Source organism: Lactuca serriola, chromosome 7 (genome assembly GCF_051521515.1).
Source record: "Lactuca serriola cultivar US96UC23 chromosome 7, Lser_US96UC23_V15, whole genome shotgun sequence".
Lineage (NCBI taxonomy): Eukaryota > Viridiplantae > Streptophyta > Magnoliopsida > Asterales > Asteraceae > Lactuca > Lactuca serriola.
The window spans coordinates 37,506,539-37,517,955 of NC_136414.1; the positions used below are offsets into that span (position 1 = coordinate 37,506,539).

The following is an 11,417-nucleotide window of genomic DNA, read 5'->3' on the forward strand; positions in this document are numbered from 1 at the left end:
ATGGGTGAAACTGGGTGTACCTCTAGCATCAGGTTGTTGCTCGAAAAAATCACACTCCTTCGTTACATCTTCGACTATACGTTCATATAATGGTTTGAACATTCTAAAGCGCCTTCTAAAGTAGTATCCTTGAAAAACGACATTTTCTGGAAAGTAGTCGTGTATCAGACGTTGGTTTGCATCTTCACGATTTCTAAAAGTATATATATGTGTTCTCTGTTCAGCACTGTCGGATACCCTACTGCATGTCGCTTCATACGTTTGTTCCGCAAATTTAGCAGCAACGACAAAATCATCGAACATAACATGAAACTCTTCAGAAGAATCGGACAAATACATTTTTTTTTATTTTTTTTAGAGGTGGTGTAGTAGAAAGATAAAATATATATATATATATATATATATATATATATATATATATATATATATATATATATATATATATATATATGAAGGGTTGAATGGTTTAAATGGATAGTAAAGTTTGAAAAAAAAAATTAAAAACCAATTTCCACCATTTGCAATGGTCAAATGCATCAACCAATCAAAATAACCCATCAATCGCTTCCTCTGAAGGCCGCAGTGCACCCTAGGCCGCACCTGGACCACACCCACGGGACGGTGTTCATGCTTATGTGGCAAAGGAAGTGCGGTCCAGACCGCACCACTCCCTCTGGTCTAAGTAGGAGCAAACAACTACCGCAGCAAATGTAATTGCCCAGAAAATTATATATTTTCCGAACGTGCTATTTATTTTGAATAATATATATATATATATATATATATATATATATATATATATATATATATATATATATATATATTCTAGTATTTTAACTATGCAATTAATTTTCTGTGAAACATGTAGATATTCATTTAATTATATTTTAAAGTTTATTTTTTGCGAAGGAGTAAATTTTAAAGTTAAATAAATATTACATTACCTTTTTATATTTTCTACAAGATTTTCTTTTCACGCTAACATTGTTTTGAGGTCCTCTAGCGCAACACCATTCGTTGACATTTTCAAGATTTATACATTATGTAAGTGTTCTTAGGGGGTGTTGGTTTTAGTTTATTAACGACTTATTTATCGAGCTTATTTTTTATAAGCTCATTTTTTTGGTTTATTTTTCATCAGGTCAGCTTATTTTCTTAGTGTAAGTCATAATAAACTCATAAGTTCGAAAATAAGTTAGAAAAAATGAATTTATAAAAAATAAGCTCGGAAAATAAGCTTTTAATAAGCTAAAACAAACACCCCCGTATTCACATATCTTTGAAGCTTTTCTTTCCTTTACATTTGAAGATGTTCCTCGAACTTTTATCTAAAAAAGTTTAAGTTATTAGGTTCTTCCGATTACTTTTACTTTTGTTTTCATTTATCTCTTCCTACCAGTCGTCGAAAGGATTCTTTTGGTGTAATCCCTTCGATAACAACCTTGAGGTCGATTGACACTTGGTGTCCAAAGTTTGCATGTAGTCATTTAATTTTGATGTTTTGGACCGTTTGTTGGATCTAATTAATTGTGTAAGTACATCCACCATTATCGTTCGATGTTGTTGGAGAGTGATATGTAAGATGTTAAAATCATTTCTTCCATTTTATGCATATTGTTGAAAATCTCGTTGAAGTAGGTACAACTACCACTCAAGTCATGCCATTTAGCATAAAGAGCTTCACTATTTTCATAAACTTTGTGTCTCATTTCCGTGTGGAAATGGTCTAAAGTTTTATACCATAAATGTTTTGTTGATTGATGGTTTTTGGTAAGGCTATCTTGGGATATGGATACCTAAGCGCACGTTAATACAACTTCCTTGACTTCAGACCAACTCCTAGGAGCTTTTTGTGTCAACCTGTGTATTTTTTTGCTTCTTTTTTACGAAGCTTTGGGTTTATCATCCGATTGTTTTTCTGATATCGAATCTAATAATGACTCATGTTCATCTTGTTCAATTGGGCTTGTTTAACCTTGCCTTTAATCTAGTTTGTCCAATACCAATACCCATTACTTTCATCACACCTATGTTTCATAACAATATCCTTGTCTGCAAAGATAATACCAAACGAAACGAATCATGAAGGGGATTTCTTTAATCTAAATGTCTTTCCAAAACGAGTATCCATACCATCCGTTTCTTTTTTCCAAATGCGATTTTTGATATCGCATCATCATCATGGAGTCTGTTAATCATTCCAACTATTTTCCTCTATATACATTTAGAATGGTACAAATTATTTAGCCAACAAAAACCCACATCAACACTATGAATAACTTTAACAACTTTGACTTGTAGAGCTTGAATGTCATTAAGGAAAGGCTACTTACATTTGTAACTTGTAGTTTTATTAAAAGCATTCAACAAACCAATCTCTAACCTGCTTTTAATTTGCTATCTAACAGCAAATCTCAATTGGCCCAATGATTCAATGAATATTATGACAAGTGTTGGAATAATATTCCTTAATGATCGATAGATTCAAGAAGAAAAACAATAAATGAAACAATAAAGAACACAAGAATGGTTTGAATGATGTCGAATGATTAAACATTGACACCTCAGAAGAGCTCGATTAAGAACTTCGACTGTAGAGATGTTTAGGGTTACAATGCAAAAGATAATCAATAACTCTCGTACTAAGGCATACATGCATGCCCTATATATAATACGTAACCCTAATCTATAATCATGGTTGGACAGGTCCAATACCAGATATGCAAAAGAATAGCCCATGACGCAACACATAATACCCAACAATCCCCCCCTTTGCGTCAATGGAGCCGAGATCTCACTTCAGTTGATCTGCAGCAGACTTCTTAATAGTCTTGAACACACTCGGTATGATGGATAAAAGAGTTTATCGAAAAGTAATGTACCACCGAAGCATGTCTGTGAAGTTCTTCTTATCAGACTCAGAATTCGCCTTGCACCGATGAATAATATTGATGATGTGTTCTAGGCAATCAGTCGAGAACAAATGTTTGTCCACCAGAGCAAACAAGAATCTTTGACCTTTGGCTCTTGTAAACATCATTGTGAGGTGAGCGGGATAAATTTGACCGAGAGTCATTTTGTTGACATCTCCTTGCTTTACAGTTGGCTTCACCGTCGGTTTCTTCCTCATGACAGTCGCCACCTCTTGATCCATCTTCTCAACCTCATGAATATAAGAGGCCAAAATTCTTTTCAGATGTCCTAAGATTGGTTCATACTCTGTTGCATTAGTAAGCAAAATATTGAAGAGCGGAATACAATCATGAGGATTCAAGTTAGGAAGATCTGCCAGAGAGATAATAGACACTGAGTTATTTGAACCTCGGTTTATCCTGAAAGAAACATCGATAAACTTCCCCGCAGACGATGGTTTCAACACCTTAACCGTAGTAATTTTCTGAGCACTCCAGGTCAGGTACTAAGGCTGACTGAACTCAAGATAAAAATATATAAGTTCACGGTCGACCTGAGGATGGGGTGAAGAACATCAATTGTCGGTTCAAAACAGTGAAAAACAAATGCCTTTCGAGTAATCAGCATGTTGAACTGCGAGTCCCTTGTATTTTCATAGTCAAAGGAGGTTACAGGCTCCAACCAGTAGGTGCTTGGAAACTCTATCGCCTCCCTGATAAGTGTCTCTCTTGTCCAGGAAGGGAATAACATCTTCTTGCAACTTAATGCATCATTCTCTTCTTTCTTCTTCTTTTCTCTTTCCTCAACCTCCTTAGCTGCTTGAAGAGTTTCATCTATCTCCTCAATGTTTTTCTTTTGGTTCAAGATCTCAGAAATTGTTTCTTGATCTTCATCATCCTCATTATCTTCTCCAATAACACGTTTTTTTCCTTTCTTTGACATCAGAACCCGAAGCTAAATTATCCTTCGGTTCGGTTTTGACCTTCGGTTTAAAAGGAATAGGTTGTGGCTACTCTTCTCCCCCTTGTTACGGAGGAACAATTCTCTCCGAAACACCCTGCATTTCGCGTAAGAGTTCAATAGAGGGAAGAAGTTTGGAGGTCAAATGACTACAAATGGTGAGCGTAAGAATAGGATCATGAGCCTGAAGCAGAGTATGTAACTGAGACTAACATCCCCAGCACAGATGCGAAAAACGGCCCGTTCGGTTTTCAACAGGGTAATTTCGTGTTCATGCTTGGCAAGTGCTGCTTGTTGCACTGCATTGATAGTCGTCTATTGAGCAAGATCATCTTTGAGTTGTCTTTCCATGAGAAGATCAGCAGTGAGCTTTTCGAACCGAGAGTCAATGGAAGACAAGAAAGTCTTGTTGTCAGCAGAGAGGTCAGACCTGGCAGTTTCAAACATGGTCTGCTCCACTTGAAGAGAGTGATAAATTGAATCAATGGACTCTATGAGCTTCGTAGCATTGGAATCAACATGACCTTTGATGGAGTCAAGAAAAACCTTGGAGTCCTCAATGAGATCTTTAACATCAGCAGAGGCTCTTTTGCACAGAGAAGTAGAATCATCGATTGCAGCAGTACATTTGTCGATGGATTCTGTATATTGGTTCAGGGTTGTATCCATGAAAGCTTTGAGAACAACATCATTATACTTTGTTGTCGAAGCGAGCATGTAATCAAGATTTTCATGAACACTGTCGATGTGTTGCTTTGTTGCCGGAGCAGATTCATCTTCCTCACTGGGAACTTAGTAGGGACTGTAGTATGTAGAATCAAATTCAAAATCAGATCCTCCAAGAACTGGATTAGAATCACTAGAAGGATTTGGTGAAAGAGGCTCTGTGGTGAATTTTGTAGGTTCTTCAGTCTGCGCCCCCACATCAGATGTGTTGACGTTGACAGAAGAATATATGGTTGAAGTGATGATAGGTGTAGAGGTAAATGTTGCATTGGAGAAAATATGTGGTGGTAATGGGGTGGTAGTGATTGGAGTAGAAATGACAGGTGGTGGTGGAGCAATAGTGGAAACTAGTGGTGTTAAAGATGGGGGTGGAGGAGAAACGGTGACCTGAACGGTTGTCTTGGGTGGAGATGGAGGGGGTGTTGGAACATAATCATTAGCAAGATCCACAGGAGTTGGAGACCGAGGAGGTGTATTACCCCTAGGTGAACCTTTATGTTGCCCTTCGTCATCATCACCTGCAGATTACTCATCCTTCGGGTCTGAATGTGAAGGTGAAGAAGTGAGGTTTCTGCGAGCCATTTTCTTGATTTTCTTAGGAGCAAAGGAATCACCCTTGTCAGCTTTTCTTTTCTTTGACTTAGAGGGTTTAGAAGAGGGCTCTTCGGTTGCTTTTTTCTTATCAACAACTTTCTTTCCTCGCTTAGCCGGTTTTTCCACCTCGTCTAAGGCAGCTTGCATCTCTAGAGTTAATTGTCGTGGACTCGTCGGAGGAAGCAATTTGTACTCAGGGATGAGTTTACTTTCCTAAGAGACAGACAGGTACATAGATTCCGGAATAGAGCCTTTGTGCAAAAACTTGGTTGGATCAGCGACGATGATCTTTTTGGTATGAAAGGATGAAATGGAGGAAAGCAGATAGTCCTTCATGACTGGAACATTGAGGGATGTTATTGCCCTTTGAGAGATGATGGTCCAAAAGCGACCACAAGAAATCTCAAAATGCTTTGTCGAGGAGGACAAACTCTGCACCAGTTGGGACCAGATTAAAGACCCATAGTCCAGATTGATTTTGTTGTAGATACCGTATAGGATCGTCATGAAGCATTTGTTTGATCCATCAGAGCCACCAACACGCTCAGCTAACCCCTTGTGAAGAAGGGTGAGCAACCCATTCCACTGTGGAGGTAAGCATGATTTCTTGAACTTAGTGAAGCTGGTAAGGACCTCAGTGTATCCCATCTCATAGAACATCTTGAACAATTGAGTTGTAGTAATGAAATCTAAGGAGATAATTGAGGCGTCTACTGCAAGCTCTAGAAGAGAGAAAAATCGTTCTTTCGAAATCGAAGCTTTGTGAGTATGAATCTGAAAGTAGATGCACTCTTTGATTTTGTCGTAATGGGTTGTGGAGTATACTTGAGACAGGAGTGACATGGGAACATATTCCATTTGAGTTAGAACGATTACGAGAGGGGAATACTTGAGGCACTCCACAACTTGAAGCATGTAATGATCATACAAGAATGGAGTCATCTGAATGATCATATTCTGGTTGGGCTTGATCGAGAGCAGGGATGACGATGCAGTTTGATCCTGAATTGATGAAGAATCCGCCATTGTCAAGCTTTGTGAAGAAGATGAACAGTTGAACGTTGCCTGTAATACTTAAGAGAGTTTTGAGGAAGGTAATAAGATGGGACAGTGTCACAAATTCTTTATATACGGTTCCCAGGAGAGAGAAAATATCTTGTTATAATCATGATACGATCTCTGAAAAGGCACCTGGAAAGTAGGGATTTGACAGTTTGGTTTCCCCAGATAGACGTCAGCAGACGTGATATTAGGAGTCGTTTCAAATTCGTGCGCCCTTATCCAAAAATACGTTTGAACTTCTCATCTGATCAACAACATCATGAAAATTCTTAATCAACACATTCAGGAGTGGTGGAAAATCATAAAGATTCTCGTGCATTAGTGTGCCAAAGAAAAAGAAATAAAGCGATAAGTGTATAGGAGGTGAGTGATGTCAAGTAGGACATAAAGCTGAGGATCCCGGGCATGAATCTCTTCCTTTAAAGTCAAGAGAGACTTGAAGTGCTTGTATGGTTTCCCGTGAGAATACGATCAACTGTTTGTTAAGAAACATTGAAAGGCTTCTTTTTAAACATAGGATTTTAGAGGGTGGCTAAACTTCAACCGAACTTTTATGCTTAACATAAGACCAAACGTTGGAAGAGGTCCTTGTGAGACCAATGTGGCCTGTTGAACAAGTAGGTTGGATATGTGGGAAGTAGCAGAATGTAGAATAAAAATCTCAAAAAAAAAGTAAACTGGATCTTTTGGGAAGAAATGTCCTGGTTTTAGACAATTTCATAAAGATCACGCAAGAAAATAAAATGAGACTTCTTTAGGTAACAAGTCAAAGCTTGAATATTAAAATTCACCATCAATTCTATAAAGGTGTTGAATTTTGGGTTTCACTTAGCGCGTGGTGTACGCATCCAAGATCATAAACACAGAGTTTGTGTAACCATAGACCTCAGTGGTTATGTCTGAGAGTCTCAAGGGTTACAGTTATGAAATGATATGTGATGGAGAATTTTTAGAGGAGGGGGAAAAGAACCGAAAGTACCTCTGCTAAATAAGATTGACAAAGCAGAACTCTCCTTACTCATTTGAGAGGAGAAAGGTAGCCCAGGACGGAAGTGAATTTAGCAGCCTGATTGGGAAGAACTGATAGGTAGAATCAGTTCATTAAGGCTTTAATCATAGTCATTGAGGCTTCAGTCTACATGCAGCAGCATGCTTCTAGGGACGCTTAACTAGTTCAAGATAAGAAAATCATGCCTGCCTCACACCAATTTTTGTAGTTATGAAATGCCCGACACCTAGAGAATGGATAGAAAGAAGCGAACCATGCACACAAACAAAATAAACAAAACAAAAAAAAAGCTATTTTCAAAATTAAAAAAAATATTTCTGGATTTTTGAAGTTTTCTGAAAAGTAAGAAAAACAGAAAAAGAAAATATTTTTGGATTTTTGAAGTTTTCTGAAAAGTAAGAAAAACAGAAAAAGAAAATATTTTTGGATTTTTGAAGTTTTCTGAAAAGTGAGAAAAACAAAAAAAGAAAACAATGTAGCACAAGACACCAAAAAAATAGTTAAAAGAGTAAGCATAATATACAACCGAAACCTTATCTTAAAAGAATGAAGCGAAATAAGTCGAGCGTTCGGTTCATTTCGGTTCCAAAAGTTCCAGGGCCGAAATGGACTGAGCGTTCGGTTCATTTCGGTTCCCGAAAATTATGGAGCCGAAATAGACAGAGCGTTCGGTTCATTTCGGTTCCCGTAAAATCCGGACCCGAAATAGACCGAGCAGTCGCTCTATTTCGCTTATCTAATTTTTAGTGAGAGATATGAGGATTCGGTACCGACTCTGCTTCCATGATTCCCAAACCTTGTAAAATTTTGTTGAAGGTTGCTTCAGGTAAGGCTTTAGTGAATATATTAGCAAGTTGATCAGATGATCGAACAAAATGAACTTCTATGTTCCCCTCTTCAACATGGTCTTTGATAAAATGATATCTTAGTGCAATGTGCTTGATCTTTGAGTGTTGCACTGGATTGTGACATATTCTTATTGCACTTTTAGAGTCACAATAAAGAGGTATCTTCTTCATACTTAGTCCATAGTCTCTTAACTGGCTTTGTATCCATATTACTTGTAAGGTGCATGAGGCAGCAGCAATATACTCAGCTTCGGCTGTTGATAGAGACACACACGTTTGCTTTCTTGACTGCCAGCTAACAAGTTCCCATCAAGAAATTGGCATCCACCAGTTGTGCTCTTTCGGTCCAGACCGCATCCACCCAGATCAACGTCAGAAAAGGCTTGAACAAAGAAACCTGACTTTGCTGGATACCAGAGACAAAGTGAAGAGGTTCGCTTTAAATAGAGAAAAATATTCTTTACTGCCACCATGTGAGGTTCTCTTGGATTGGCTTGAAACCTGGCACAATAACAGACAAAGAACATAATATCTTGTCTGCTGGCAGTTAGATACATGAGCGGTCCAATCATCTGTCGATAGAGAGTTATATCGACTGCGGGTTTTTCCAGAGATGATGTTAGCTTAGTGCCAAATGCCATAGGAACCTTCACCTTTGAGTCACCCTTCATTCCAAATTTTTCTAATAGATTCTTCGTGTAAGCTTCCTGGTTAATAAAAATTCCTTCCGGTCCCTGTCTAATATTTAATCTAAGAAAGAAGTTAATAAGACCCATTGTGCTCATTTCAAATTTTGTCTCCATCAGCTTCCGGAATTCAGCTGTTAAGCTAGGATTCGTGGAGCCGAAGATGATATCATCGACATAAATCAGAACAATCATAAGATGTTCGCCTTCTTTCTTGCGAAATAAGGTTGGGTCAACAGAACCTTGCTTAAATTTAGACATTTTTAGAAAACGAGTTAGTGTTTCATAGCAAGCCCTTGGCGCTTGCTTCAGTCCATACACAGCTTTATCTAATACATAGCAATGATCAGGGTATTTCTCATTTACGAACCCGGGTGGTTGCTCAACTTACACTGTTTTTTCTAGTTGTCCATTGAGGAATGCACATTTCACATCCATTTGAAAAACTTCGAAGTTTTTATGAGCAGCATATGCTAGAAAGATTCGAACCGATTCTAATTTAGCTACAGGAGCAAAGGTCTCCTCAAAGTCTATTCCTTCTTCTTGACAATATCCTTTTACCACTAGACGAGCCTTATTCCTAATAACATTGCCTTCTTTATCCATCTTGTTCCTAAAGACCCACTTAAATCCTACCACAGACGCATCCTTTAGAGTGGGTATTAGTCTCCAAAATCGATTGCGTTCAAACTCATGGAGTTCATCTTGCATTGCTTGTACCCAATCAGCATGATCAAGTGCAGTATTGACCGTCTTTGGTTCGATTTTGGAGACAAACGAATTAAACATGCAAAATTCAACGTGAGAGAATAATGCAATTTGTTTTGCTTTCTGTTGAGAACGCGTTCAGATGATTCTCCTATTATTTTTATTTGGGATGATCTTTATTCCACTTAGTTAGAGGAGGGTAGTTAGGGTCATAGGTAGGATCCAACTCTGCATTTACCTCTACTTCAAATTCTGATCGATCATCTTCGTCATTTGGATTTTCATTCTCCCCCTCAGGTGACGAAGTGGTTTCCTTGTTAGGTTCAAGATCCTCTCCCTCGGTTGGAGTTGGATTTTCTTACTCGGTTGGATGAGACACAAATGAGCTCTCCCCCTCGAATATTGCGCTGTTATTTGGAGGTTTTTCGGAGGGTTGATCATTAGCTTGGTTTGTAGGATCCTTTGCCATGTCTTTCACAGCATCTTTGATAATCTTTTTCAGATGGTCGATTTTGTTGTCGACTGCATTCGCCTCTGAGTGTGTAGCTTTTTTTGGTTCATCAAATAACCTCATATATTCTTCGAACAAATTTGAAATGGGAACCAAGACCTGTCCTGATTCAGGAAAAATTTCCCCTGTGGCACTTTCTTTTGCTTGAGCTTTCTTTATGTGGAGGTCATCAAAGGTTACGTAATAGGTTTCTTCAATACGTTTGGAGTGTTTATTCAAAACCCTATAAGCCTTTGAAGTGATTGAATAGCCTAGAAAGATTCCCTCATCTGATTTAACATCGACTTGTTGCGGTTCTCTTTAGAGTTAAGAATGAAGCACCTTGAACCAAACACGTGAAAGAATCTGACGTTGGGCTTTCTGTTGTTTAGAATCTCATACGGAGTAATTGAGAATCGCTTGTTGAGTAAAGATCTATTTTGAGTATAACAAGCAGTGGCAACAACATCTGCCCAGAAGTGTAATGGGAGGGAAGCGAAGCTCAGCATGGTTCTGGCTGCTTCATAAAGGGAACGGTTCTGTCTTTCAACGATTCCATTCTGTTGTGGAGTATAGGGAGAAGAGAAGTTATGAGATACTCCCTTATCGGCCAGAAAGTCTTCAAACTCTTTATTCTTGAATTCAAGTTTGTTGTCGCTTTTGATGTTTCTTACCACTTTTCGTAGCTGCGGTTCCACTTGCTTGATGAACATCTTTAACTTGGGAGTAGCTTATGATTTCTGTTTAAGAATGTAAACCCAGGTGAAACGAGAAAAATCATCAACACTAACAAGTATGAACTTACTACCACCAATGCTTTCGATAGCCGAAGGTCCACATAAATCAATATGCAGGAGTTCAAGAGCTTCAATGATCTTGGTGTTGATACGTGTAGGATGGCTCTTTCGGCTTTGTTTTCCCTTCTCACAAGCTGCACATAGGTGTTCCTTGTCAAATTTGAGTAGAGGGAGGCCTCGAACATGATCTCCAAGCACTAACTTTTTGATGTCTTTGAAGTTTAGATGAGATAATCGTCGGTGCCACAACCAGATTTCATCAGAATTAGTTGTGTACAATAGGCATATAGTTGGTTTCCCTTTAATTGGACTGAGATTAAAGGGGTACATTTCACCCTTTCGTTCAGATTTTAACAAGACTCTTTTTAATTGTTTTTCAATAATTTTTTATCCTTCATCATCAAAGGAGACTTTCAGTCCTGTTCCCACAACCAATTGAGATACACTTATGAGGTTGTGCTGCAACCCTTCAACATATGCCACTTTTCGAATTGTGAAATATCCATTGGTTATCATTCCATAACCTTTGATCGTACCATAAGAGTTTTTGCCATAGTTTACACATCCACCATCCTTAAGGGACCGAAACTCCCTCAATTCTTCCTTTCTCCATGTCATGTAACG

The 11,417-nt window shown here is 38.2% G+C and overlaps 1 pseudogene; it reads right to left on the reverse strand.

The window, feature by feature from the left end:
- Nucleotides 1–6,495: 6,495 nt before the first annotated feature.
- On the reverse strand, nucleotides 6,496–10,978 carry LOC145063884 (uncharacterized; annotated as a pseudogene).
- Between the last annotated feature and the right edge of the window lie 439 nt (nucleotides 10,979–11,417).